At 46.7% G+C, this 26,988-nt stretch overlaps 1 long non-coding RNA gene across 1 annotated transcript; it reads left to right on the top strand.

The window, feature by feature from the left end:
• Window positions 1-21,487, top strand: LOC132438672 (uncharacterized). The gene is made up of 3 exons (XR_009522212.1): window positions 1-60; window positions 21,203-21,268; window positions 21,466-21,487. It is a non-coding gene; the product is annotated as an uncharacterized lncRNA (long non-coding RNA).
• Window positions 21,488-26,988: the final 5,501 nt, after the last annotated feature.

Here is a 26,988-nt window from a genome sequence, read left to right as displayed (position 1 = left end):
CAGGTGAGCGTCCCAGGCATTCCAAGCACTGTCGACTGGCTGAGAGCAGCACATAACAAGGTAGTTAAGTGTTATATGAGCCTTTCATCAGTACTGTTACTGTTATTATTGTTGTGATTGTCATCGCTTGAACTTAGATAAAAAGGCTTTCGATGCTGGGATTTCTCTTGAAATCAGGGGAGGGCTGAGCTCCCCGTCCAGGGGGGCTGACATCTCCTCCTTCCGAGATCTCCTTAGCAACAGTGAGGCGGTGTTGTCCAGAGAAGACGAGGATCCAGAGCTCAGTTGTGGAGGTTTTTCATCTGTTGGACTCAGGAAGTAGCTGAAGTCCACAAATTCCTGGTCACTTGAGATTTTCTGCTCTTTTATATGAATCACAGTTGAACATGTATTAATCTGGGGAACATATTGGAGTTTACTTCTAAGTGTCTCTAGACCATGTTGAAGCCCAAATCTTTTCCTGAAAGATGGCTCTGCCCTTGATTTCCACTTTCCTTAGGCACTTTATAAAAGCTTCTCTAGCTTCTGAAAGGGTCAGGAGAATTTACCTGTCTGAAAGCAGCCATCCCATCGGAGCGAATTTTCTTGAACAGGAACAGTAGTTCCTCAGCTTTGAAGGTGTTGCCAATGTGTTTTTTATACACAGTCCTAGAGAGTCAAATATTTGGCAAGTTCGTTCAAAAGAAAATTTCACTGGGATGAGGGAGCACTAAATATAGTAAGTGAGCTGGAATGGTCTGTCTTCTACCAAATGCATCTTTATGAATTAGGATCAGATGCTTCCTCCTTTTGCATTGTAACATTTTATTTTGTCATCCTAGTATCCAAAAATGATAGTGATACTAACAAAGTAAGAAACTGAAAAGGGCAATGCCCTTGTTTCTAGAAGCTTGAAGAAGGCCACAGATTAGTCAGCAAGTATGGCCATCGAATGCATTTACTCGATTTATCCAGTTCAGAAATATTTGTCCAGATCCTACTGTGTCTGGCCCCGGGATGAGCATTGGCTCTACAGCAGTGTTCCTGTCACAGCTCTTTCGTTGTAAGGAACAGAACACAAGCAGAACAAACGCGCTCTTATGTCAAGTGGAGTTTATCGAAGGGACACAGTGACAGCTCAGGGAAAAGGGGAGCCGCAGAGCCAGATGGAACTAGGAAACTCGCAGGGGCCGTAACAGCTACTCCTCCTCTGTCTCTATGTCTCTGTCTCCATCTCGGCTCTCTGCCTCTTTTCCTGCAGCCATGTGGCATGTTTTTTCTCTCTGTGTCTGCTCTGGTTCCCTGTGTCTCTCCACGGACCCGCCTTCTCTGCCTGTCGTGAGAGGACACAGCTGGAGTTGGCCACCTCAGTCTGGGTGACCTCTCCATGTAAGCGCTCGCCCCCGTCTGTTACAGCCCCCTTGTCTTTTACTTCTTGTTCTCAGGAGGGAACACCTACTTCCTAACTGGTTGATGACTAGTGCTTTTTTTTTCTTCACATCTTTATTGGAGTATAATTGCTTTACAATGTTGTGTTAATTTCTGCTGTATAACAAAGTGAATCAGCTATACGTAACGTATACATATATCCCCATATCCCCTCCCTCTTACGTCTCCCTATCCCACCCCTCTAGGTGGTCACAAAGCACCGAGCTGATCTCCCTGTGCTATGCAGCTGCTTCCCACTAGTTATCTGTTTTACATTTGGTAGTGTGTATATGTCCATGCCACTCTCTCACTTCATCCCAGCTTCACCTTCCCCCTCCCTGTGTCCTCAAGTCCATTCTCTATGTCTGCATCCTTATTCCTGTCCTGCCCCTAGGTTCATCAGAACCATTTTTTTTTTTAGATTCCACACATATGTGTTAGCATACGGTATTTGTTTTTCTCTTTCTGACTTACTTCACTTTGTATGACAGACTTTAAAATATACAAGCAGCTCATGCAGCTCAATATCAAAAAAACAAATAACCCAATCCAAAAATGGGCAGAAGACCTAAATAGACATTTCTCCAAAGAAGACATACAGATGGCCAAGAAGCACATGAAGAGCTGCTCAACATCACTCATTATTAGAGAAATACAAATCAAAACTACAATGAGGTATCACCTCACACCAGTTAGAATGGGCATCATCAGAAAATCTACAAACAACAAATGCTGGAGAGGGTGCGGAGAAAAGGGAACCCTCTTGCACTGTTGGTGGGAATGTAAATTGATACAGCCACTATGGAGAACAGTATGGAGGTTCCTTAAAAAACTAAAAATAGAACCACCATATGACCCAGCAGTCCCACTACTGGGCATATACTCTGAGAAAACCATAATTCAAAAAAGTCATGTGCCACAATGTTCCTTGCAGCTCTATTTACAACAGCCAGGACACAGAAGCAACCTACGTGTCCATCGACAGGTGAATGGATAAAGAAGATGTGGCACATATATATAATGGAATATTACTCAGCCATAAAAGGAAATGAATATGAGTTATTTATAGTGAGATGGATGATTCGTCCTTGAATTGTAAACTTCTTCCTTTAACCCACCGTGTTCCAAGGCACAAGATGTAAACGTCGCTCCCTGGACCTGTGCTCTCCCTAGAGGCTGATGCAGTTCCTGGGGAAGTTCTACATGGTACGGGCATCCCCAGTGTCTTCTGAAAGGTTCTCTCATGGAGCTGGTGGTGGGATTCTTGTGACTGCTTGATCCCCAGGCCCTGCTGCTATGAATCTCATTGCTAAAAGGGCATCCCTGGTCTTCTTGGTCCAAATGACACAGTTAGGAAAACGTTTTCTTGCTACATGCCAGATCCTTTAAGAGCTTTTCATGCATTTGCTCATTTCATCCTCATAGCCTCCTAGTGGGAAGATACCACTGTTATCCTCATTTTCATATAAGGAAACTGAAGCGTAGCGAGGCTAAAAATCTTGCCTGAGGACAGATAGTAAGTAAGTGCAGAGCTGGGACCCAACCTGAGTGCCTTTCACCATCTGCCGTCGTGTGAGCAGCTTGTCCAGCTGAGTTAGAAGCTGAGCGTTCTGAGGTCTGGTCTTCCTCCCACTTTGGAGGACTCCAAACACTAGTGGAGTGCCGAGTAGAGCTACTACAGGGTCAGACCTGATGAGATCGTAAATAAAAGATCCGAAGGTCAATACTGCCCAAAGAAACATAATATAAAGTATTCTTTAGGGTTGTTGGGAGGCTGAAATGCGGTCATCCATGTGTGGATGTACAGCAAGGCACATAGTAAGTGCTCAATAATGTGAGTAAAGATGATTTTGATCAACATTTTCATGCCACATACTTTGGACATTTCCGCAGAAAAGTGTTAGCTGACTGAGCTGGATACAGACTCATAATTTTTCTTGTACACACTTGTTTGTTTCACGGTTTCTCATTTTGGTGCCATTTTCTGACCCTCTCAGACTTAGGGCTGGTCTTAGTTTGGTTACCTGAAAGTAGAGCCTGACACCAGGATTTGGGTACAGAGAGTTATTTGGGCTGTGATCCCAGGAAGCAGGCGGGAGGGCCGGGGAGACTGAGGCAGGACAGAAGGAAGAGCCAATGAGGGTGCCTGAGCAGGGGGGCTGTTGTTAGCAAGCACGGCTCAGCCCCACCAGGGCCTCTGGTTTCTGCCTGAAGGACAGGTGGCTGGAGCACTTCTCCATCGGCCGAAGGTTGCCCTGGGGACCGTAGTATCCTCTATCACTCTGTATGCTCCTGGGAAGCCCCAGAGCAGAAGGTACACACCGGCTGAGGATCCCCAGAGCTGTGCCCTGCAGTTGTGGCTGGAATCAGTGATGGGCTGAGGGGTGTGACCTGACAACAAAGACCTCTGCTCCTGGGAATAAGGATGCAGAGGGAAACATCCGGATTGTGAGGTTGTCAAAATTTAATTTTAGCTTCTACACTCCTCTCTCCACCAACCATCCCCGTCCCCCCCCACCCCGACCTTTCAACCATACACACACACTATAAGTAAGATAATTTTGCTCTCCTGGAAAGGATGAGCTTATGGGTAATTTAAGAAATAATTGTTGGATACTATAAATTAGTTTAATAGCTGGACCCACATAAATGCTCTAATGCCTGCTCTGTAGCTACGTGCCAGCCTTGCTGCCACTGGGGTTGGGCTCTTCATGGGATCATGGTCCTGGCTGGAGGAAAGCATGATCATGATGGAAACTGGAGACTGACAGGACCTCTCCCACTCACCACTTCGCAAAGATGCCACTTATCGAAGTGACAAATGCACCACTGGCTTAGAGTTTGGAAGCTTCTGCTTGGTAGAAGTTTCTATGCAGGAAGGGTTTAATAGGTTTCATTGGGTCTCTCATAGCTATTGCCATCTTCCTTCCTTTCTTAAACATTAGTCGAGCACCTGCTATGTTCCAGGGCCAGCGGTTGCATCTATGGGGACACAGAGATGGCTGTCATATGAGCATCCCCTCAAGGAGCTTACATTGACACGTGTGATAAGATATCATATAATAAATACAACGTGATGTAAAAGCTTGATATCCTTCACCTTCCCAGGGGAGAGCGAGAGATGCAGCTAAGCCCCCAGACTGTGACTTCATTGTGCTCCAAAAGTTTACTTATAAATAACTCGCTCGTTTCCATAAGGAAGTGTGTTCTGAGTTCCAAGGACACACCGGTGCTTGGGATCCTCTTCAGCTTTTATTATAGAAAACTACTTCCATTTCAAAGCTCCCAGACACTCTATGCCTGACCCCCTTGTTCCTGTTCCCCAATCTCAGGGCATCAGGCAATAGGGGCCATGGGAAGAACTGGCATCAGACAGAATCCTTGCTGAACAGCTGTGGGGACGCAGGGTTGGGTATGTGTGCTTGTGAGTCAGGGGCACGATGGTGGTGGGGATGGGTACCCCACTGCCTCCCATTGTCTCCTGAGCAGGTGGCTTCCAGGATTCTTCCAGGGCTGTGAGGCAGAGCAGGGACAAAACCCCCATCGCAGATTTATGAAGGATTGACCTTTGTTAAATCAGGGCTATCTGCATAGGAATAGTTTTCTCTTATCCTGCTTATCCTTTTGGTTTGCAACATCTAAGTCTTGAGGAAATATGTTTGGCTTACTGAGAACACCAACCACTCTATTAACAGGAGTTGCCGATGGGAAGCACATTTTTTCCTAAGGATTCTACTGAGTTTTACGGTGTACGAAGGGCGAATCTAGGACACGCCTAGGGTAAAGCAGTCTTGTGCCACCTGTTCTCCTCTGGTGGGGGTAAGGGGAGCACTAACACAGCCGCCCATAGGTATATTCTAAGTGGAGAAACAAGCACAGTCAAGAGGTTCAAGAGTTACAAAATCTGTTCCAGTTATTAAGGCTGCATAACAAATGACGCACTACTTCGTGGCTTAAAACGACAACACGTTTTGCTCAGGAATTTGCAGTTTGGGCAGTGGTCATTTCTTCTCTGCTGAGGCGGCTTGAAGGCTGGGGCTGGTACCACCTGAAAGCTCGCTCACTCAGGTGCCTGACTGTTGATGTTGGCTGGTGGCTAGAGTCTCAGCAGGATGTGAATATTTAATACAGCACCAGGCTAGATCCCTTCCCACGAAGTGGACAGGCACCCAGTTTCCAAAACCCCTCGCTTTGGAGCACCTCCGTGTGTCTGGGTTTCCTCACAGCATGGTGGCTGGGGCCCAACACTGTTACATCACCTAGGACATCTGCTCATCTTTCCTCTGAGCCAGGCTCTGGGTTGCACATAGCGCCACGTGGGGTTACAGAGACAGGAGCCCTATTTACAGGTAGGTCAGTGAGTCAGCCTTCCTACTTCCCTTGTGAATTTGCTCTATATTAAAGATTTATACAGATTCAGAGAATGTCAACTCTACTTATAAAAAACATATTTTGAAAAGGTAACAAAGTAACTGATACTGATCTGAAAAAGGATCCTCTCGTGTGTTTCTCTTGAACACTGGATTAAGCAAATAACTCAGAAAGATGGCAATACTCCTCCACATGGTCCGTGCTGCTCATTTTGGACATGAATATGAATCACAAGAGACACTCCTGTCACCTAAATATTTTCTGTATCCTTCTCTGCATACACATACCTAATTTACATCAAAGTGAAAAAAATGCTAAAACCCAGGAGTTACTATAGTTCATTTAGCACCTAGGGTATGATGCATAAGATGTTTGTGCGTGTGTGTATGTGTGTTGTGTGTGTGTGTCTGTGTATGTGTGTTGTGTATGTGTGTAGGGGAGAAACAAGGAGTTTTGGAAACTCAGTGCCTGTCCACTTCATGGGAAGGGATCTAGCCTGGTGTTGTATTAAATATTCATATCCTGCAATGTTTGCCCTTTAATTACCTAATTAAACTAATTTTCACCCGTACTCCAAAATTTGCCCAGTCTTTCCTTTAAAGGGAAGAAATGATGGCTGGCATCTTGGAAGGCTTTTTGAATTATTTGCTTTAAATCCTTTAAGTAAACAGATTAAACCCCTATTTGAAATGAAAGTAGCTGTTTACTCATGTAAATGCATAGTTTTCCCCTGCTGTTTAAGGGCAAATAGATTAAAGGATGCAGAGAGGCTTTCCTAAGCAGAGTGTGTTGAAATTCCCATTTTTTTCCCTTCTGCACCCCTCCCCCACCTCATTTAGCCTTGCTATGGCTTTTGAAAGACAGGAGAGAGAAAAGTTTTCTTTTCTAATCAATGAGGGTTCTCAAGCAGGCAGTGGCATAGGCTGTTTCCATTTAAAAGGAAAAGATTTCTTTCGTCAGCACCTTATAGTTTTCTGCTTACAGGTCTTTTGTCTCCTTAGGTAGGTTTATTCCTAGGTATTTTATTCTTTTTCACGTGATGGTAAATGGGATTGTTTCCTGAATTTCTCTTTCTGGCCTTTTGTTGTTAGTGTATAGGAATGCAAGAGATTTCTGCGCATTAATTTTGTATCCTGCAGCTTTACCAAATTCACCGATGTGTTTTAGTAGTTTTCTGGTATTGTCTTCAGGATTCTCTATGTATAGTATCATGTCATCTGCAAACAGTGCTAGTTTTACTTCTTTTTCCGTTTGGATTCCTTTTATTTCTTTTTCTTCTCTGATTGCCGTGGCTAGAACTTCCAAAACTATGTTGAATAGAAGTGGCGAGAATGGACATTCTTGTCTTGTTCCTGAACTTAGAGGAAATGCTTTCAGCTTTTCACCATTAAGTATGATGTTAGCTGTAGGTTTGTCCTATATGGCCTTTATTATGTTTAGGTAGGTTCCTTCACTGCCCACTTTCTAGAGAGTTTTTATCATAAATGAGTGTTGAATTTTGTCAAAAGCTTTTTCTGCATCTATTGAGACGGTCATATGGTTTTTATTTAGTTTGTTAATGTGGCGTACCACACTGATCGATTTGCATATACTGAAAAATCTTTGCGTCCCTGGGATAAATACCACTTGATCATGGTGTATGACCCTTTTAATGTGTTGTTGGATTCAGTTTGCTAGTATTTTGTTGAATAGGATATCGCTTATATGTGGAATCTAAAAAAAAGTGGTACAAATGGACTTATTTGCAAAACTGAAATAGAGTCACAAGTGTAGGAAACAATCTTATGGTTACCAGGGAGAAGGGGGGGCGGAATAAATTGGGAGATTGGCATTGACATGCACACACTACCGTATGTAAAATAGATAACTAATAAGAACCTACTGTATAGCACAGGGAACTCTATTCAATACTCCGTAATGACCTATATGGGAAAAGAATCTAAGAAAGAGTGGACATATGTATATGTATAACTGGGTCACTTTACTGTACACCTGAACTCACACAACACTGTCAATCAACTCTATTCCAATAAAAATTTAAAAACAAAAAGGAAAAGAAAGTGGCGATCTGTCCCTCAGCCAACAGATCCTGGCCTGGCTGGAAGGGGCAGTGGGCACCAGGCAGGGAGGTGGTGCTCACTTCATGACCTGCCAGGATGTGAGATGTATTTAGAAATATTACTTTGTAAGTAGAAGGACAATGCCTCCCTGGGTTTTCTATCACCCTGTTGATCCCTTGGTGTAAAATAGGGGGATGGGTGATACGAATGAGCTGGCACTGAGGTCTACATGGGGGCAGAGAGAGGATTCGGGAGAGTCTCGTCTCAGAATTATTATTATTATTATTATTTTTGTGGTACGCGAGTCCCTCACTGTTGTGGCCTCTCCCGCTGCGGAGCACAGGCTCCGGACGCGCAGGCTCAGCGGCCATGGCTCACGGGCCCAGCCTCTCCGCGGCATGTGGGATCTTCCCGGACCGGGGCACGAACCCGCGTCCCCTGCATCGGCAGGCGGACCCCCAACCACTGCGCCACCAGGGAAGCCCTCGTCTCAGAATTATTAAAGGCCATTTTCATAATTCTCCGTGGAGCAGCGAAGACGTTTCTCCCTTCCCCCACCGCACAGATTTCACAAATGCAAATGTGACTTTTAAAGAGGTCTGTCTGGCTGTTTGAGCTCCGGAGCAGCAGCGTGGTTCATTCTGATAGGAAAACAGAATCCCCACTTCCCACCTCAACGTTCTCCCCTCCTCCTCCCCCAGCAGCTGCCTTGCGGTCCCCAGGGAGCTCGATGGACGGGTCAGGGCTTGTCCAGAGGCTGGCCATGGCAGCATTTTGCGGGGCATCCGAAGTTGTCAGTCCCTAGAGTTCATAGCCTCCTACCCAGGAGAGAGTCACACTTTCACAGGCATTCTTGGCTCCATCTCCAGGTTAGGTCACTTTATAGTTGCCGACCACTCCTGGGGTCAGGCGACATATTTATCTTCTCAGTCTCCTTAGGGCACAATTGAGGCAGCTGAGTATTTGGAATTTACAAACCTGGACTTCAGTCCCAGCTTTGCCCCTTGTTCGTTTATTCAGACAACAAACACTGAGAGCCAGCAGTGTCCAGGAGCCCTGTGGGGCATCAGCTTTGTTCCTGATCTTGCGGCCTCCCTTTAAAGCTGCACTTTCTGGAGGGGAGACACAGGAAGCCATGGGGGAGGACCAGCTGTTAAACAAAAAAATCTATCCTGGAGCAACACTTTGTAAAGTATAGTACATCAAATGACTAGAAAAATGAAATGAAAAAAGACACGCAAAATACAAGCCCAAATTTGGTTATTATTAGATTCCACAGGCATGAAATGACTCTGTAAAGTGGCTGAAAGCTTCCTCCCGCACCCTGCAGGCAGCACTGGCTGGAGGACCACACTCTGAGTGTCCCTGGTCTAGGGGACGGTGTGTGTGATCCTGAGGAAGTAACATTAGCCCGACACCAGGAAGTGGGCGTAAAGAAGCTGCATCGGCAGTGGACACGTTGGCACTGGTCAGCAGGACTCCCTCCTTCCTTCTCTTGGCAAAGCCCGCTATTCAGCTACCCACTGGCCACCCCCCTGCCTTGGAGCTGCCCCACCTCCAGGCCTGGGCAAGCCCATCTGTCCTGCGGGGAATGCCATAGCCCTTCCCCGATATGGTCCAGGAGGAGGTACCTGATTGGGTCCAGGCTGGTGAGCTGCATGGCAAGCTTTGCTTTGAGCTTCTGGGAAGGTTCCCTTTGCTCTTCCGAGAGAGCTTCTGGAAGCCATCCCATGTCTCTGTCCTGCTAGATGGAGCCAGGAAGCATGAGTGCAGATGTCTGGGCCCTGTGGAGAACCGGCCTTAAGGTGGATGTCGGATGCCCAAGTGGAAAGGAGAAAAGCGGTGGCTTCCAGAAAACACTGTTAATTATCCCTAAAGCCCTCCAGCCACATGAGCTGACCGTTTTCTTTTCATTTAGCCAAACTTCAACTGTCTTTTCTCTTCTCTGTAGCCTGGAGCCTTCCAATGGCTACATCAGTGTATAGGGTGGTCATTAAGGCCAGACAGAACAATGTATTTTTAATACGTCTGAGGTGGGCGTGATGTTCAAAATCCTTAGCGACCAGTATAGCCTGGCCAGGGACCCGGGCAGCAAACAGTTGGTATGGCTAGACAGGGGGACACGGCAGAGGACCAGTCCTGCCTGCATAGACCATCTGAAGCTACTGTCAACAGCTTTTCTCTTTCTTTCTTCTCTCCTTCTTGGAATAGCCACAACTCATGTGCCTATTCTAACCTGCTTTCTCTTACAAGATGCTAGGATACACCATGCCCTTTTCATGGCTTCTCTTCTTCATCAGGACCTTGTGTTTTCCTTGAGGCCTTAAGGATCCTGGCAAGAGTCTGCGTGATGAAATTCTCAGTTATAGGAGCAAACCACATAGAAGGATGGCTTTTCGCTGCTGCCGGCAGTCCTCAGGCCGAAATTGGAGGTGGGCTAGGTTTGTTTCAGCCTTCCTGCCTTTTCTGGCCCTTTACTTGTCTCAGCACTCTGCATCCCCAGAAAAATAGTCCATATAAAAGTTTGGGGAACTTTAATTAACTTTAACTTCTCCTCCTTTAGAGGAGAGTGTTTGTGCATTTTAAGAGAGTCCAAGGGGAAGGGCCTGGCTGTCCCCAAAGAATGGCGTGTAGAGGGAGGTAAGAGACGCCAATGCAGCCCTGGTGGATACTTCAGACATGTCTTGCCCACCCAGAATCTGACTCGGAGGCTCCTCCTGGGAATTGGAGACTCAGGAAAGTGGGAGCTGGGAAGAAAGAATGAGAGAAGAAGGGGTGGAGGAGAGCAAGGGATAGACAGAAACACAAAAGAGAGGGATGAGAAGCAGACGGAGAAGGAAACATGGCTGTTGGCAATGGTTTCAAACTGGACTGAACAGCCTTACTTGAGTCTTGCCGCCCACTGGACCATGCTTGGTGAGAGCCATGGGTTCTATTCAAAAGAAGCACAGTACATTTCAGTTGTGCAAAGAGAAATCCGAGCTGAAATCAGTGTCACATACTCTTTGTTTCCAGCCTGAGAAGTCCCACATCCCGGCTCTGGTCTCCAGTGCTGTCTCGTACATTTGGATTTCCGATTAACTAACAGATGTAGGGGAAAACTGCTGGACTGGCCAGAGAGGTCCCTCATGACCACACGTGTGCAAATACTGAGGCCCACAAATCATTGGGGCCAGCTCACCTGTAGCTCACGTGACCCCCTCTGCTGCCTGCATCACGTGGCGGACGAGAATTTGTGATGGGATGGAGCCGGGTCAGGCAGGAGAGCAGAGATTTTACTGCAGGGATGAGCTCGATCATCTTAATGCCTTGAGTTTCTCTTTCCCACAAACTCTGAGGAGTTGGGAACACAGTCAGGGAGAATGTTGCAGAAAATATTTTCCTACCGGGACTAATAGCAGCTTAATAAATAACTAGTCAAAGATAGGGGTCCTCAGACACAGTTGAAATGTCTCTGGGTAAAAGTGGTTGATCTACATACAAACATGGTTCTCCTCTTGTTGTGTTAGATTTTTTTTTTTTAATGTTTCAAAAGAGCAAGGAAAATATTCGTGAGTCTCTCAGACATCAAATAGGTCTCAAAAATGTCAACAACATCAGCGTAAAACTAATAAAAATATGGCACAAATTCAGCACTTGTACTGAAAGGAAATATAAAAACGGGGAAAGAGAAGCATATGGAAAAGCATGTTTGGGGTTTGAGCAGATCAACCCCGCATATTAAAACAAACAAAAACCAGAGCGTTTCTGGTGGGAATGTTGCAAAAGGATGACTTACTTGAGAAAAAAATGATAATGTCCGCCTCCCCCCCGCCACCCACTACCCCCGGCCCCAACCCTTCCTTTCTCTCCAACAAGAGTGAAGTTGAAAATGGACTTCAACTTCAGCCAGTACCTTTGGCAGTCTGAGCAGGGGAGGGTTTCCGACCTTAATTTCTTTCCCAGCCTCCAGTGTGAGGGAAATCCGGCTTTGGCTTGGAGACACACTATTAGTGCAGGCCCGTCCGAGAGAGACGGACGTGCGGTCAGGACAGATGGCTGGGAGATTTTGAACTTCAATTTCTGCATCTAGAACGTGGGGTCAATAAACCCCTGCTCCCAGGTTTCCTGTGAGAATTAAGTGATGTAACACATGGGAAGTGCCTGCACACAGGCGATACGTAGACCAGCCGCGTCCAACAGAGCTTTCTGCGACGCTAGAAGCGTGCCAGGTTCTGGGCTGCCCAACAGAGCAGCCTCCAGCCGCGTGTGTCCAGCGGGCACTTGAAATGTGACTAGCGCTAATAAGGAAACACGCCTTCCTGTATTTAATGTTAAATCATTTAGATGTAAGGAGGCGCATGTGGCCAGCGGTGACTGAACTGGATGGTGCAGGTCTGGACAACGTGGCCAATGTTGATGATAATGATGATCATATGGGTTTTGTTTCCTCAAGTTGGAGCCTCAGGTTTCATGCTCAGGGGGCTGTTGGCATATTTGGAACTCTTAGCTCTTGGGTGGGGTCGGAAGCTAAACTTTTCCATGACAAGTGAAGTCCTGGTCAGGTCTCTGTGCATGTGGCGACCTGTGATCAGGTCAGCTTTGAGACTGGCTGTTCTCTGGTTCCACCTGCTCCCACCCAGGTAAGAAGAGTGGCCAGGGAGAAATGGGCATTCTATAGATAAGACCTAAACCTTCTTTCCTCTTGGACTGGCCAGCTTCTGTGCTCTGTGACTGTTGTTTCCATTTTGAATGCTCTTATGACCCAGAATTGATGGTCCTGGGACTGACTGAGTGTTCGGTCCTCTACTTGTAATGGTCCTCTACTTGTAATGGCCGCAAGGTCTCAGAATGATGTTACAAATAATAAGTTAGAAATGGATGCTTTTTTTGAGGTTCAAGGATAGTCAGAATTTCTTTGGATTTGAGAAAGTTACCCAGGAAGATAGTCTTGTATAAAGGACTTGATTTGAAGGCTGTCAGCCAAGGTCATGGCTGGCTGGTGGATCCCACTGGGCTTAACACATACAATTAACCTCCTCACAAAAGAAATGTGACAGGTTGGTGTCATTGGAGACTGACCTGTGCTTGGAACTATCTTCCTCTTTGCATATCATGCATATCTGAAAATTTCCTTAAATTTTGGCAAAGGGAATGAATAAGGGGAATTAGTAGTTCTCTTCTACTCCTTTATTTCTATATTCTAATCTTCTAGATGAATTAAGTGGCACAAACATATTAGCATCTAACTGACCCAATGAGTCCTCCCAAAGTGCACAGGGTGTATACGTGGGGCTCCTGTCTTGAAGTCATTGTAACAGCATCCTTGCTTCATGCAAACTCTACTCTCCAGAATGCATAATATACCCAAGGTTGCAGGACACAATGCAGTTGGACATTTAAGTCATTAGATGCTGAGAAGCACTCTTGTTGGCCAATGTTGGTATAATAATCAATCTACTTGGGACAGAGGTCGAACAACTTGGGAGAAGAAGCAGAAATATAGCTGGAAGAGAGAAGAAGGAGGGAAAAGAAAGATGGAGATGCAAGATGAGAACACAGGGAGAGTAGAGACAGCGATGGAGGGGTGAATAACTGGGTGGTCTCCAGCTTCTCCCAACCAGCGAAGAGGGGCCCATCAGCGAACAATGAGTAATCTTTATACAGGAACCAACATTCTTTCTTTTGGCTTGGCCATCCAAAAGAGCAAGAAGGAGGGGGAGGTGACAGGGTACTACGAAAGCCTCGTAGGACATGGGAAAGTGACCAAGGGCATGGGCAAATCCCCCCAGGGCTCCAACTCTATTGCACTACGTTCCTTAAGTGATGACAAGAGATGCTCAGTGAATGTTTACACTGATAATACTATTTTGGGCTCGTGTTCATTTTCATCCAAGCGTTATTCTTGTCACATCCCTATTTTCCATTTATAAAGATTACCTCAATTATTTATTTTATCTTTTCGATTCATCTCTTCTCTATTTCCCTCCCCCACCCCACCTCTACCCACCAGTGCTTCCTGGGATCACCTCTCAATATAAACTGCTTGCACCCAAATCTTTGACCTAGAGTATTTATTTTTGAAAACTCTAAAATACAGCATCATATATTTACTTATATTTGAAAGAATTATGATTTAGAGCAAGTATAACATTTGCCATTTAGAGTTTTCTTCTTTGCAAACTTCATAACTGATGTCCGTCCCTAGATCCAGTAACTCCCAGATTTCAGCATCTCAGCATTTCCGACACCACTGTGGCTTTATTCCCGGAGCCCCATCCAACTATCCAGCCCTGTCCTCTCACTCCAGCTGAAGCTCAGTAACTCTGGGTGCTGCTGCCCATCAGTCATAACAAGTGCCTGTGTCCAGGCTTGGGAGAGCACTGGGTTTTCCAACCGCAACGTGAAAAGATGCCTTGGAGACCAGGTGGTGGGAAAAGTGAGCTAATACGCGTTCTGCCTCTGAAGAGGTAGGCTGTAAACCAAATCAGGACTCAGAGCAAAATGAATCGGGTGTCTTCGTCCAAGTAAACACTGGACATTTATCCACAACATGAAACCACCATACGATTCAAAAACATTGGCCGACCCAGGAGGGTCTCCAAGCCAGCAAGGAGGTGGCAGAGCTGAGCTGTGCAGACGCTTCTCCCACATGGCTGGCACACAGCGTCTCTCCCCGTCTTGTTTGTAGGAGTCCCACATTTGCAAAAACAAAACTGAATCAGAGGCGACAGTCTATCTGGTCCTGCCAGTTCAGATCTGCTCATTAATCACTGACTAGCCCCGTTCCTTAGCTAAAGCATCATCGCTGGCTCCACATTAGCTGACCTTCTCCCCTGCCTCTAAAGAGTGACACATTAATTTTTACTACTAACTCTGTGTTTCAGAACTCTTTGGGGACTGGGAAACCCAGCAGGCAAATCTCAGGCCCTAGAAAGCAGTTAAACTGAATTACAAATAAAAGGCTTAGAAAGTCCTTAAAATCACAACCTTGGCAAGAATCTCCAGTAGGGAAAATTAACTTTCTTCTCTCATCTGAGTTAACAGAGTTGGGAAAAATCAGTCTTTTCGTTGGACAAACCTGCGCTACCATTTCCATAGGTGAGCTGCATTTCGAAGTTGGAAAATGTTTCTTTTTGGCTCCCTCCAATGTTTTTAACTTGATTTGGGCAACCAAACCTCTTGGAATTTTCCTCTTTGTATCTGAAACTAGCAGTATTCCCGATAGATGTTTGTCAATCATTTACGTATTAGTGAGAATTTCCGTCAGCCTCCACTTAAATACGTTTACCGAGATAAATATTTATTGAGAACCTACCTTGTGCAAGACACAAAGACGAGTAGGGCACAGCCCCCCTGACTTCTAAGTACAGACAATTAAGAAGGCGAAACAGACACGAGGCAGAAATAAGATGCGATGGAGTCGAAAGGAAGAAGCATCATATAGGGAGTTTTGGAGGATGGAAAAGAGGTGGCGTTTGAATTGAGCTTCTAAAGAGAAGAAGGCTTTCAACAGACATGAGTGGGTGAGTGAGGAGATGGACAGTGCCGGCCAGGGGATGGCATACGCTGTTAAAGTCGGTGAACAGGCAGGGCGTGTGCCTGAGGACCTGAAGGGGCTTGGGTGTGGGTGGCATGCATGGCAGACCAAGCGTTGTGATGGACTATGGGTGGGAAGACATCTAGGCCCAGTCATGGGGGAGTCTCAAAGGCCATAATGAGACGTGAGAGTGCAGGCAATTGGAACTATCACAGATTTGGAGCGGTGAGGTCTCACTTAAAGAAAATATAGCATTGGTGGCCTGGGGGCAGATGACGAGCTGCTTCTAGCAGCTGAAGTGTCAGCTAGGCTGAGGTGATGGAAATTAAAAGAGAGAAGAAAATTGGGAGGCATTTGGCACTTAGGCTCTATCGAACCACAGCCAGTGTGGGTGCTCAGAACAAGGTGGGCAGAGGAGCTGAAAATGACCTCAAGGTTTTCACCTAGTGGTTTTACTTCTAAGTGTGAGATGACAGTTAAAGAAATTTCAGGCATCGTCTGTAGGTGGGAGTAAAAATATAAGGATTTACAAACAGAAAAAGAAAACAAACGAATCTTAATCCCCTGACTTTCTTTTCTTCTGGTGTTCTTCAATCTTTAACGTAAACTGGAACTATTTTGAATTTTAAATTTTATCTGATAAAAGTTTAACACAGAGCACTTACCAACGGCTACTAATCCAACATACGTTTCTGCCTAGAGAAGATTCTGCAGTGATCCGGAGGAGGAGAGGCCGCCCATCTCTCCGTGTGTGTCAGCACCCCCATGTTGACTCTGGAACTCCAGGTGTTGGTGGCCAGGTGCCCGCCCTCCTGTTGAGCCTGCCAGGAAAGAGAGTGGTGTGGATGCTGGCAAATGAGGCCAGAAACAAGCATCACTCAGCCTAATTTTTGTTACCTTCAGGACCCCCCAAAATAAGTTAAAATGTTTTAGTGATGAGAGGAAATTAGAACTCAGTCCCTTTTTTATTGTAAAATGAAACAAACACAGCTCTTTATAAGTGAAGTCGTCTAATCATTGATTGTGGTTCTGTGTAGTGTGTTATGTGAGCTGTAGTGGAAGGAATGTGGATTTCTGAGTATCCCCATTTATTCCATAAACTGGGCTTCTCTGAACCTCAGTGTCTTCACCAGTGCTATGACCTGAATGTTTGTGTCCCTCCAAAATTCATATGTTGCAACCTAATGTCCAAGATGATGGTGTCAGGAGGTAGGTCTTTGGGAGGTGATTAGGTCATGAGGGTGGAGCCCTCATGAATGGGATTAGTGTCCTTATAAATGAGGTCCCAGAGAGCTAGCTCGTCCTTTCCACCATGTGAAGATAAAAGAAGACTGCAACATGGAAGGCCCCCCCCAACCATGCTGACACCCTGATATTGGACTTCCAGGCTCCAGAACAAAGAGACATACATTTCTGCTGTTTCTAAGCCACCCAGTCCCTGGTGTTTTGTTGTAGCTGCCCTAGTGGACTAAGACAATCAGGAAACTGTGGCTGATAATGTTCACCTTCACCTTGTCAGGTGGACCTGCTGAGCTAACACAAGAGCAATAAGTCACCCGGCACTTAGTCAACTCTAGTCATTTAATAAGAGTGAAATAGGCCAGTGTCTGGGTCCTTGGACTGTAACTGTGAACTCAATCTTGCCCTCACAGTCCCAGTGTTAACAGGGAGACAGAGAAGCAACACATGGATTCTTGCAGCAGGGACTTAGACCCTGCTTGTGTTCTGAGCTTTAGAAACCCCACCCTGGCCTCCTCCAGCTGCTCCCCTCCCCTCAGCTGGGGAGTCTGAGGGCCAAAACCCCCTGCCCGGCCTGCTCAGAGCTGATGCCCTATTGTAGACCTGCTCTGGGTCCAGGGTCTGGCAAGTCCCTGCTCAGTGGTCCCTGCTTGTGTTCAGGCCTCCTGGGGGTCTTTCCTTCTGGGAGGTTGCACCCCTGGGGTGCATACTGTGGACCTGGCTGGGGCCGGGGTGGTGTTTGCAGTCCGTGTGGATGGAGTTGGGGAGTGCAGGCCGGGTGTTCCTGCTTGAGTGTGAGGCCCTGGTGGTGCAGGGTGGGGTCAGGGGTGAGAAGGGACGGGATGGGCAGGGCCTGGCTCTTCCTGCCGGGCACTCTTCAGCTGGACTCTGAAGGGACAAGAAGTCCAAGCTCAGTCGTGGTCTCCTAAGCAGTATGCAGTGTAGATGGAGGAGAGACACCTTGCTATGCTGGCTTCCTTCCCTGGTGGCATCATCGTGGGCACATTTACACCCCTGGGACGGGGGCCCTGGGCCGCAGCGTGTTTGGGACAAGCTTGCAGACTGTGTCCCTCAGGCACTTTTGCCCAGCTATGCATGTCCTCGTCGTGTCCTTAGCTGCATCCTGGGCTGCCCTTCGCTCTGCCCTTTGCTCCTGGCACCCCTCACCTGGACCGTGCTTTCTCTCCACTGTCTTTACAGTGTTCACTCACCTATCCCCCATGTCAGAAGTCACTTCTCTGTGAATCCTTCTGTATTTCCATAGGTAGGGTGCCTTCTCTTGGTCCCCTGAGCACGTCCTGCATGCAGAGGGTATTGGTCCTGCGTCAGTGGGGTTCTCCCACGTGGGGGGTTGGCGATGAACCCCAGCTCACATTGCTCCTTCGGGAGCCTGAGATTCAGCAGCAGGAGCTCTGGAGAGAAGTTCTCCAGGCTGGAACGCTGGTTCTAATGGCTGTGCTTCTCGACTAGGAAGAGGAAGGGGCAAAGTGTGTCCTCCAGCTAATGTTCTAGAAGCTCCTGAATGTGCCATCTCCTGGGCTGGAGCTCACCCCTCTGCTCACACCCAGCTGTGTGTGAGGCATCTAATTCCAGGAGCCCATGTGCCCTGCCAGACACAGGGGTCCCACGGAAGAAGGGGGGATAAATTGGGGACGAGATTAAGAGTCTCTAAGGGATTCAAAATTCAGTATTCAACTTAAAATAGGGACATACATCTCAGTAAGTTTAAAATATGACATAATCTATTGAATGAGACAAAGAAATATGAATGGTATATTATTCAATACATATTAAAGTGAATAGTTTTTAAACATTCAGGAAATAGTGATGTATCTATTGCAACTTCCATTATTCCATGGGTACTTTTCAGGCAGGCATTGGGTCTGTTTCCCTAAACCTGCCCCATGCTTCCAGCTCCCTGTGCCTTTGCTCACATTTACAGATGCCCGGGGTGGTCCTCTCCACCCCCATCCCTCTGGTACAACCCTCCTAAACATAGCTCATAGATACCCATGAGCCCCCACCTTACCAGAAGCTCCCTGTTTGCTCTCTCCCTCCAGCTCTGAGCTCCCACTTGATTTTTTCCCCCTTATGGGGATTTCCTCTGCACTGTAGTGGTTCATGGTCCCACCTGTTCCCTCCCCAAACTGTGCAACTTTTGAAAGCAGGACCGCCATGTTGCTTTCCTCTGTGTACACTTGGGTAGACGATTTGGTGGTCCCCAGAATGAGGACTGGTGCCTTTGGGGCTTAGAGGGCTGACCAGTCACTGAGTCTCCCGGGCCTGATGCTTCCAAACCCACATTCAGATGGTTAGTGCTCTTCTGGGCTCTGAGGCTGGTCCCCTCCTTCAAGCAGTCACTTCCGTTTCATGAAGCCTCCAGCCTGGCTGATCCCCCATGGGTCTGGGACCAAGGTCTCCTGAGAGTTTCCTGATCGTGGCCACATGTGTGTCTGATGTGTGGGCAGCAGAAGTTGGACTTTACACCTTCCAGACCAAAAGGGAGGTGCTGGCTCTCCTGCAGGGCACCTCGTTACCGAGTGTGGCCAGGGGCTCCCTAGTTTGGTCCATTTCCTTGGTCTTGCTGAAATGAAGCTGAGTGATTTTTTTAATGAGGGGAGGCGGGTTCCGTTTTTATCCTTTTTCACTTTTTTGTGTGTGCCAGTCTCTGTCAGAGAGTCTCAGCTGGGTTCTGGGAGGTGGGATTCCATGGCTCTGTAGGTGTCTTGAGACCGAAGGAGAAATTCACATCTGTGTGATCACGTTTGTTATTCTTGGGAGAGGGCTGGCATCAAATTCCAATGTGACATAGTGACAAGATGTGACAAAGAGAAAAAGAAGACCAGAAAATTTAGTAGAAATCGACATCTAAAAAGTATAGATCAAGTCAAGTCAATAAACATAAGTAAACATAATTTTTAGGATGAAGTTGATGCTGTTGGCTCCTTGCGTCTCCTCAGCCCACACTGAAGAGCACCTACAGAATGGATTCCCTCATCTCATCTCCTGAAATGTCTGCAGACCAAATGGGGAGCCCACTTGGGCCTCCAACTGGGCAGGTTAGGAGTGTTGATCAGTTAAGGCACCAGGGCGCCCTCCCCACCCACGGAGGTGGGTGCTGATGACGCATGACTGTCTGGCCTGCTCAGGGGGGGAGGTTCTGGGTGTCCGTGTTGGGACTACACCCCAGGTGCCCAAGAAGGTAAATGGCTCATTTTTGCACCCTGGACTGCTCTTTTCCTCTCCTCGCCATCCCGGGATCACCTCCTAAAGCAAGTACCCCATCCAGGCCTTACCCCAGGGTGTGCTCTGGAAAGGAACCGAAGCCAAGACAAAGGACTTGCTATATATTCAAGACACTAATGGAAACACAAGCCTTGACTTTCTGAATGTAAATCAAAACAATACAATATAAATAGACTAAAAGCCATACGTCCTCCTTAACTGGCCCCGGCTGATTTCAGACTGATGGGTTTTGGGTTAGTTTCCTACAAAGTGCTTATTGCTCTTTAAATTCTTGGTTTTCTCAATGTGGAATATTAACACTCATCTAATAAGTTGAACTACTTATTATTTATTAGAGAACTGGAGGAACTGGACCCATACGTTTATGGCAACTTGACAAAGCCCAGTTAAGAGCTCGCACCTATGAATATCGTGTGGTTTGCCAGAAAGCGGGCATTCCATTTTCTGGCCAAGTTCAGTACACTGAAGCTCTGAGGTGTAGGACCATGTCTCGACCTGCTGGTATGCAAACTTTTCAAAGTTCCTAAATTGAAGACAGGTTGGACATTTTTCTTGCAGAGTTCCTGGACCTGAAGTTATTTTTCATGAAGCAGTTTTGTAAAATTTATGATGTGAGGGTATAATATGCCTTTTGCTTGAGATTCATCCTGTGTACAGGCATCTCTGTAGCAAGCTGTCAGAGGGCAGTGGAAGGGGCTTCTCCAGGCTGGAACGCTGTCATTGTCTGTGGTTTTTTCATGAATCATGTGAACAGGACCTATTCTCCACCCCCTTAGTCTGGCTGGAGAGAAGCACCCTTTTATAGGTGAACTTTCCTGACAAACCCCAGACATTAAAAATAAGATCTTCAATGAAGAAATCATTTGAAATTTACTCATTAAAAACTCTCATCTTCTGATTACAGATTCATAACTTAGCCCCTTATATTATGGATCGAGAAGTCAAGGCCCAGAAAAATAAATGGATTTGCCTAAGGAACCCGAACAACTGGCTGTTTCAGAGCCCCTTTTCTGTGTGTGTGTGTGTGTGTGTGTGTGTGTGTGTGTGTGTGTGTGTGTGTGTGCATGTGCACGCGCGCACATGCCAGTGCCAGGGGGCTTGACTTCCTGAATCTCTGTTTTTTCATTTTCAAAAAAAGATAATACTACAGTTCTTGCAGGTTTGACTTGCAGAGGCAAATTGATATTTCAAAAGGTACTTTCTTAAGGTATAATTGACATGTCTGGGTATAAGTATTTTAGACACAGAGACAGTGATGTGTGATGTAAGAGAGAAGGAGATGCATCGCAGTGTGGGTTTAGGCGAGGAGTGGGTTAATCTACTTAGCACTGTCAATAATCTTGTTATTATTTTAACACAGGCAGCTGCAGAACCAACCTTGGGAATGCCCTCACTCTTAGGCCATCAAGGAGTTTGGACAACACAGGTATGGAGGATATGGGGTCTTGAACTGACAACGGGACGCTGTCCTCTTCACTCGCCTGTGTTGTCTCCGCTCCCCAGCTTTGGTGGGAAAGATGGCTCCAGCAGCTCCAGTGTAACATGGCTTTGTACCCTTCAACCTCAGGACAGGTAGATTCCCAACCAGCATCCCTGAGGAGGGCTTCTGCCTGATCTCTTTAGGGTCACACATTCATCCCTGTACTAATCACTGTGTCTTGGGAGATGTGCTTGGACTGGATATGCCAAGCCAGATACCCACCTGCTGCCTCGAGGAAAAGTAATCACTCACCTGGAAACACATGGAATGAAGGAGAGGCAGAACTTCAATGGAGGTGCATTGCACTAGCTCTGAGGGGCTCAGAAATAATAATAACAATATAATAATAACAATGATATATTAAAAATATGTTTCTGCTTATTTATTTTCAAACTGTAACTAGGAACACTAGTGCCTTGAGTTTTTACCCCTCCGCTCCATCTATATCCTTTGTCAAGGGACTTGCAGTCTCCTCACGTCTATGGAAGCAGTCTATTCCTTACCCCTTGACACTGGGTGCGGCCTTATGATTTTGCTTTGGCCAATGATACCAGGGTGGCAGTGACAACGTCCCAGCTCTGAGCTTAGGCCTTAAGAAGCCTCACATATTTCTGTTGTTGTTACTGAACCTCTGCCATCTCATGAGAGGGACATGCCCTGCTGGCCTTCTGGTCCTGGGTGGGGAGGGGATGGGGGGTGGAAGAGACTGATGGAGTGGAGCTGACCCAACTGCTGCAGAGCTGCCCCACAAAACCCACAAAATCATGAGCAAAATAAATTCTTGTGGTTGCGTGCTGCTAAGAATTTGACGTTGTTTGTTATGCAACAAAATCTAACTGTTCAAGGGCCAACAGAGATGGATGAAGTATCCAAGCATTTATGAACAAAGTGTAACCTCCACAAGAGATGAATTTGTATTGTTAATATAGCTTGATTCCCAGGACCTAGAGGATTGCCTGGCAAATGGTAGGTTCTCAACAAACATTCCCCAAATGCATGGCTGCACTCAGCGTACTGGTCCCTGCGCCAGGTACCAAGGGCAAAAACCACATGTGAGGGGTTTGCCTTAAAGGAGCTTGCATTGCGTTTGGAGAGACCACATGGGTAGGTCAAGCCTGTAGGACTGGGTGAGAAAAGTACTCATAAGTACTGGATGTAGTGATGTGAGCAGAAACAACACGCCCGTTGTTAAAGGTCCTCTCCTAGAGGTGGTGCAGCTCCACCCATATCCCATGACCTGTACCTTTCAGCGCATGCGGACCTGACTCCCAAAGGCCATCACCTGCGTTTCTTTATCTGAAACTTTCTCCTGCCCTCAGAACATGCTTTGCTCTCCTGCACAGGCCAGAAGGACCAGGAAATTAGTGTCTCCCTGGGAGCAGCCTTCCTCAGTGACTGACAGGAGCTGGTGTATAAATACCCCAGCTCCCTGCCCTCTCATCTTGAATGGGGTGACACTGAGCTGCATCGACAGTGACTCTCAGAATTCCCCAGTGAGGTCAAGCTCCTGTTACCCTCAGGATAACTTGTCTGATAACGGACCAGGATGTGACTCCCTTCTTCCCTGTTTCTCTGTGTCCCTTGCTGCCAAAACTTCCTAGGACTTGCAAATAAACAGTTACCTGTGAACCCTTGTCTCTACTGCTTCTGGGGAAACCCCCCAAAGACATGTGAACACTACATATTTGGTTTCATGCTCATTTTATTTTATTTTTTAAATATACACCCCTATCTATAAACCAATTTGATGCAGGCTCTCCAGCATGTTTTATTTATCAGTGACATAAGTTCTGCTGCTTTAAGCTTCTATGAACATTAAATGCACAGAAAAATAGGAATTAAAAGAAGATGAGGAAAGAAAATAAAAATTTGAAAAAGTCTTGCAAATCGCAATGGTTCAACGTCCACATGTGATTCGGGCGGGGGGTGCCTGGGGGAGGGGCACCCTCTGTTGGGTGGGAGGCGATCTTTCTGTAATTAAACACGGCTGGCTGGTGGCTTGTCCTGGGTTGTCGATTTTACCTTGCGTTTGCCCAGAGGAGGTACGTGGGGAGGAAGAGGGGGATGCCAGCGCTACCTTCATCTGGCTCTTGGTTGGCTGTGCTTTCATTACTAGTATTAACTTTGATCCATGGGTACTTCTCAGGAATTTTTTTTTAAGCCATCTAGCCATTTTTCAAGGGTTAGCATAGTTAAAACCAGATAATATCATCCATAAATCCACTAAATTGGGCACATGTGAACTGCAATGTCACAAGACCCAGAAAACCAGCCCACGAGTGAGGACACCACCTTCCGCCTCTGCCCTTGGGATCCTGCGAGGAATGGAGGTGACACGTGACTACCAGCCACACCGACCACTAATGCCACAGCTCTCATCTGCATCACAACTAGAACCAAAGCCTGGTTTCTTACTCAGATAGAGAAAACAAATATAAATAGAAGTTCTCGTCTTTTCTGCCTGTCCCCTGATTGATTGCTTCCGGCCCCACCTGGGGTGGAGCTACCAGTTTAGAAGATGGCGGGGATTGATGGTGAGGATGCAGGGCTCTTTGAGGTGTGGGTGAGCTGGGAGACAGGATGGAGATATTGGAAGCTGAGGCACTTTGGGGGAGCCAGGAGTGGGCAAGGCAAGGGTCACTGGGGAGAAAGAGAAGCTTCCTAAGCTTATTAACCCAAGGAACACTGAGGCTGTCTCATTGACCAAAGTCAGATTTCTCATTGTTGGCTCATCAGCTGAACCATTTTATCGGACACATCAGTGCCAATTTTATATCATTTTCCTTTGTCACAGCTGTCGGAGAAAAGAGTTTCCCCCTCAACTTTCCTCCTTTTAGTGCTAGAAATGAAAACCAAAGGCAGCGCGTGTAGAATTTCAGGCTCGAGACCTAGAGATTTGTTAGTCCTAAGGTGTGGATTCCGCTGCTGCAAGAGTGATTTCACTCTGCAATTTCAAAGCAGGTTGCAATTTTCATCATAACGTAAAGAAAGTGCAGACTGTTTAATATTTTATTTATAGTGATGACAACTGTTAGTTTATAGCCTTGGGGCTGATTTCTTTCCAAAATTGAGAAATGAGCATTGAGACTTTACACAGTCAGAGAAATAATGGAAACATGATTTTTATTAAACTTTAGATGAAAAAAAAATTAAGCTCTTTTTTTTTGCAGTCTCAGACCAGGAGAGGTCAAACTCACCATCTGAAGTTAGTTTGTGTGTTTTTTCCTTTCTTTTTCATTTTTTTAAAAAAAGATCTCCTCATTTAAAAAACGTGTGGGTCATCAGACCCCACTCAATAAAATTTGCTTCATTGATTCTAAAAAATGGCATACGAAGGAGCAGGAGCTGTACGACGTTATACACATCCCTGGCCTTCGTCGGGGCGTTTTTGCAAATGAAATCTCAGCGGATGCCCTGAATAATCTAGAGGCAACTCCCTCAGAAGTGGTCTGCCTTGCTGGTGCCCCAACTGTGCTTTATAAAGTTGTCAGCCCTGAGGCCTTATTACGGAAAAGACGAAAGGACGGTTACTGGCATTCATTTCCCCGTAAATCACCCTTCGTGGTGGACGTTTCTGCGTTCATTAGGGAAGTCAGGCAGCGCTTGAAGTGTGTTCATGGAGGTTTTTTATAGGCTTCTTGATGAACTGGGGCTGAAGGGTTAGCGCTCGGGCAGGCAAGCCAAGGCCCTCGTTCTGGTTCTGAGCTTCTACTTTGTTGTCTTAGAAACTCATAGTAAAATCAAAGACTTAATAATAATTTATAGACTCTGCCCTGCTCTCCTACGTCACCCCGAGCTGCTGACCTCAGGAAGGGCACCAGGGTGAGGTACAATATTTCAAGGTTGGCCCTGCAGTGATGGCCTAATTGACCAGCCGCTGCAAATCTGAACACAGGATTGCGTATTCCTTTTGTGCGTTGGAAAGAGTCTCTTCAGGCCCCTCAGTCATCCGGGAGACTTTCAGATACACAGGCGTCAGAGCAGAGACTCCCACCAAGTCCATGTGTAAAGCTGTTAAGTGCCCTGAGCACTAGAACAAATTCATTCTTATAATAAACAGTCTGTTAAAAGGATGGATGCAGACATTTTCTCTCCAGCAAAGATAAGGTGATGGCTTAGAAGATGGAGAGAGGGTGGGTGTGCGAGTTTGGAAGTTGGTGCTAAAATAAATGATAGTTTTACCCTTTGGAAAACCAAACAGGCCCGATGTAGTCAGGCAGCAGCTGGCCTCAGAGCCGAGGCCACCCATTCTGCCGCTGGCAGCCGCGCTGACGTGTCCTTGGCCCCGTGCCCCTGCCTGGCACACTTGGCGTCTCTGAACCCGTGGATTAGCAGAGAGGAGTGACGTCAGGGCCCCGAAGCTTTGGTTGCTGATCTAAAAGCATAAACCAATATCCAACAGAATCAGCTTTTACAGCAACAGGACAAAGAACCACTCTGTCCTCGTCAGAGCTGCTCCAGGACAAGGCACAGAGGTGGGAAAAGTTTGTCATCAGGGCTTCTGCCACTTGTCCTGCCCCCTCCACTCTTCAAAAGACATGCTCAGGGCTCCCCAGGGATCACCTGCGAGCCTGGCTGCCAGGAAGACAGTAACTAACATGACTCAGCATCAGTCTTTCATCTACATAAATGCTCTAGCAGTGAATGACTGGTATTATCCCATTTTATAGGTGAGAAAACCGAGGCCTCGAGACATTTAGCAGTTCGTCTGCCCAGGACCACACAGCCAGTGAAAGTTAAGTCAGGATTTGGACACAGAGCTGGTTTCACTCCGTACCTGGAGGTCTCCGTCATGATGGCTCACGGCATCTAGACGGGTCTGTGTTCTGGAGAGTTCTCTGTCCTTCCTGTGCTCCACTTCTCGGTTCTGTGTGACGTGCAGTGGTGAACAGGTTGGCCCTGGAGTCAGATCACATGAGTTTAAACCGTAAGCTTGTGGAAGACCTTGGGCAAGTAAGCTGTCCTCCATGGGCCTTTGTGGCTGCATAGAAAACATGGATAATAATCGCTCTGGCTCATGGGGGTGTTGGGAGTTAATTATGTGACTTAAATGTTGTAAAAGGTTGAGAGCAGCGCCCGGGCTCACAGTAAGAGCTTAATACTTGTGAACTATTACTGTTTTTATAACCCTATGGTTAAGTCTAACGTGTTCTAGATGGGACTGGACGATGTTAACAGCCGGGACTTCTCTCTACTTAAGTAAATCCCACAAGAGACCAAAGCAAACCACGCAGCACCTTATGGCCTCGGTGTGCATCCTTCTTCCAGTAGCCCAGTGGCCAAATCTAGTTACGTGGCCGATCTCATCCTGGATGGGACCAGGAACACGCTCTGGCCACCAAGTCGCTTGGCGGAGGGAGGGACTGATGGATGAAAACCAGAACTCCACCTGCACAAAAGGTGCGTCTTCTCCAAGCCTCACAGCTGCGCTCTGGGGAAGGCGATGCTGGTGAAATACCTTCTCCGAGGAGAAATACGAGGCTCAGGGAAATTCTGTGGTTCCCAACGTGGTCGACGCCGGAGCTGGTCCTTGCATTCAAGTCTGTCCTGCTTTACCCAGATGCTAGGGTGACTCACGTGAAGGAGAAGCTACGTGTTAAGACTATGGCATCCCTACAGTCTTATGCCTATGACCTGCAGTCACTGTCTCCTGGCCCCGTATCAGG

The sequence above is a fragment of the Delphinus delphis genome, chromosome 15 (genome assembly GCF_949987515.2).
Source record: "Delphinus delphis chromosome 15, mDelDel1.2, whole genome shotgun sequence".
NCBI classification, from domain to species: domain Eukaryota; kingdom Metazoa; phylum Chordata; class Mammalia; order Artiodactyla; family Delphinidae; genus Delphinus; species Delphinus delphis.
Note: the sequence above shows the minus strand (reverse complement) of the source record. Positions and strands in the feature narration are given on the sequence as shown.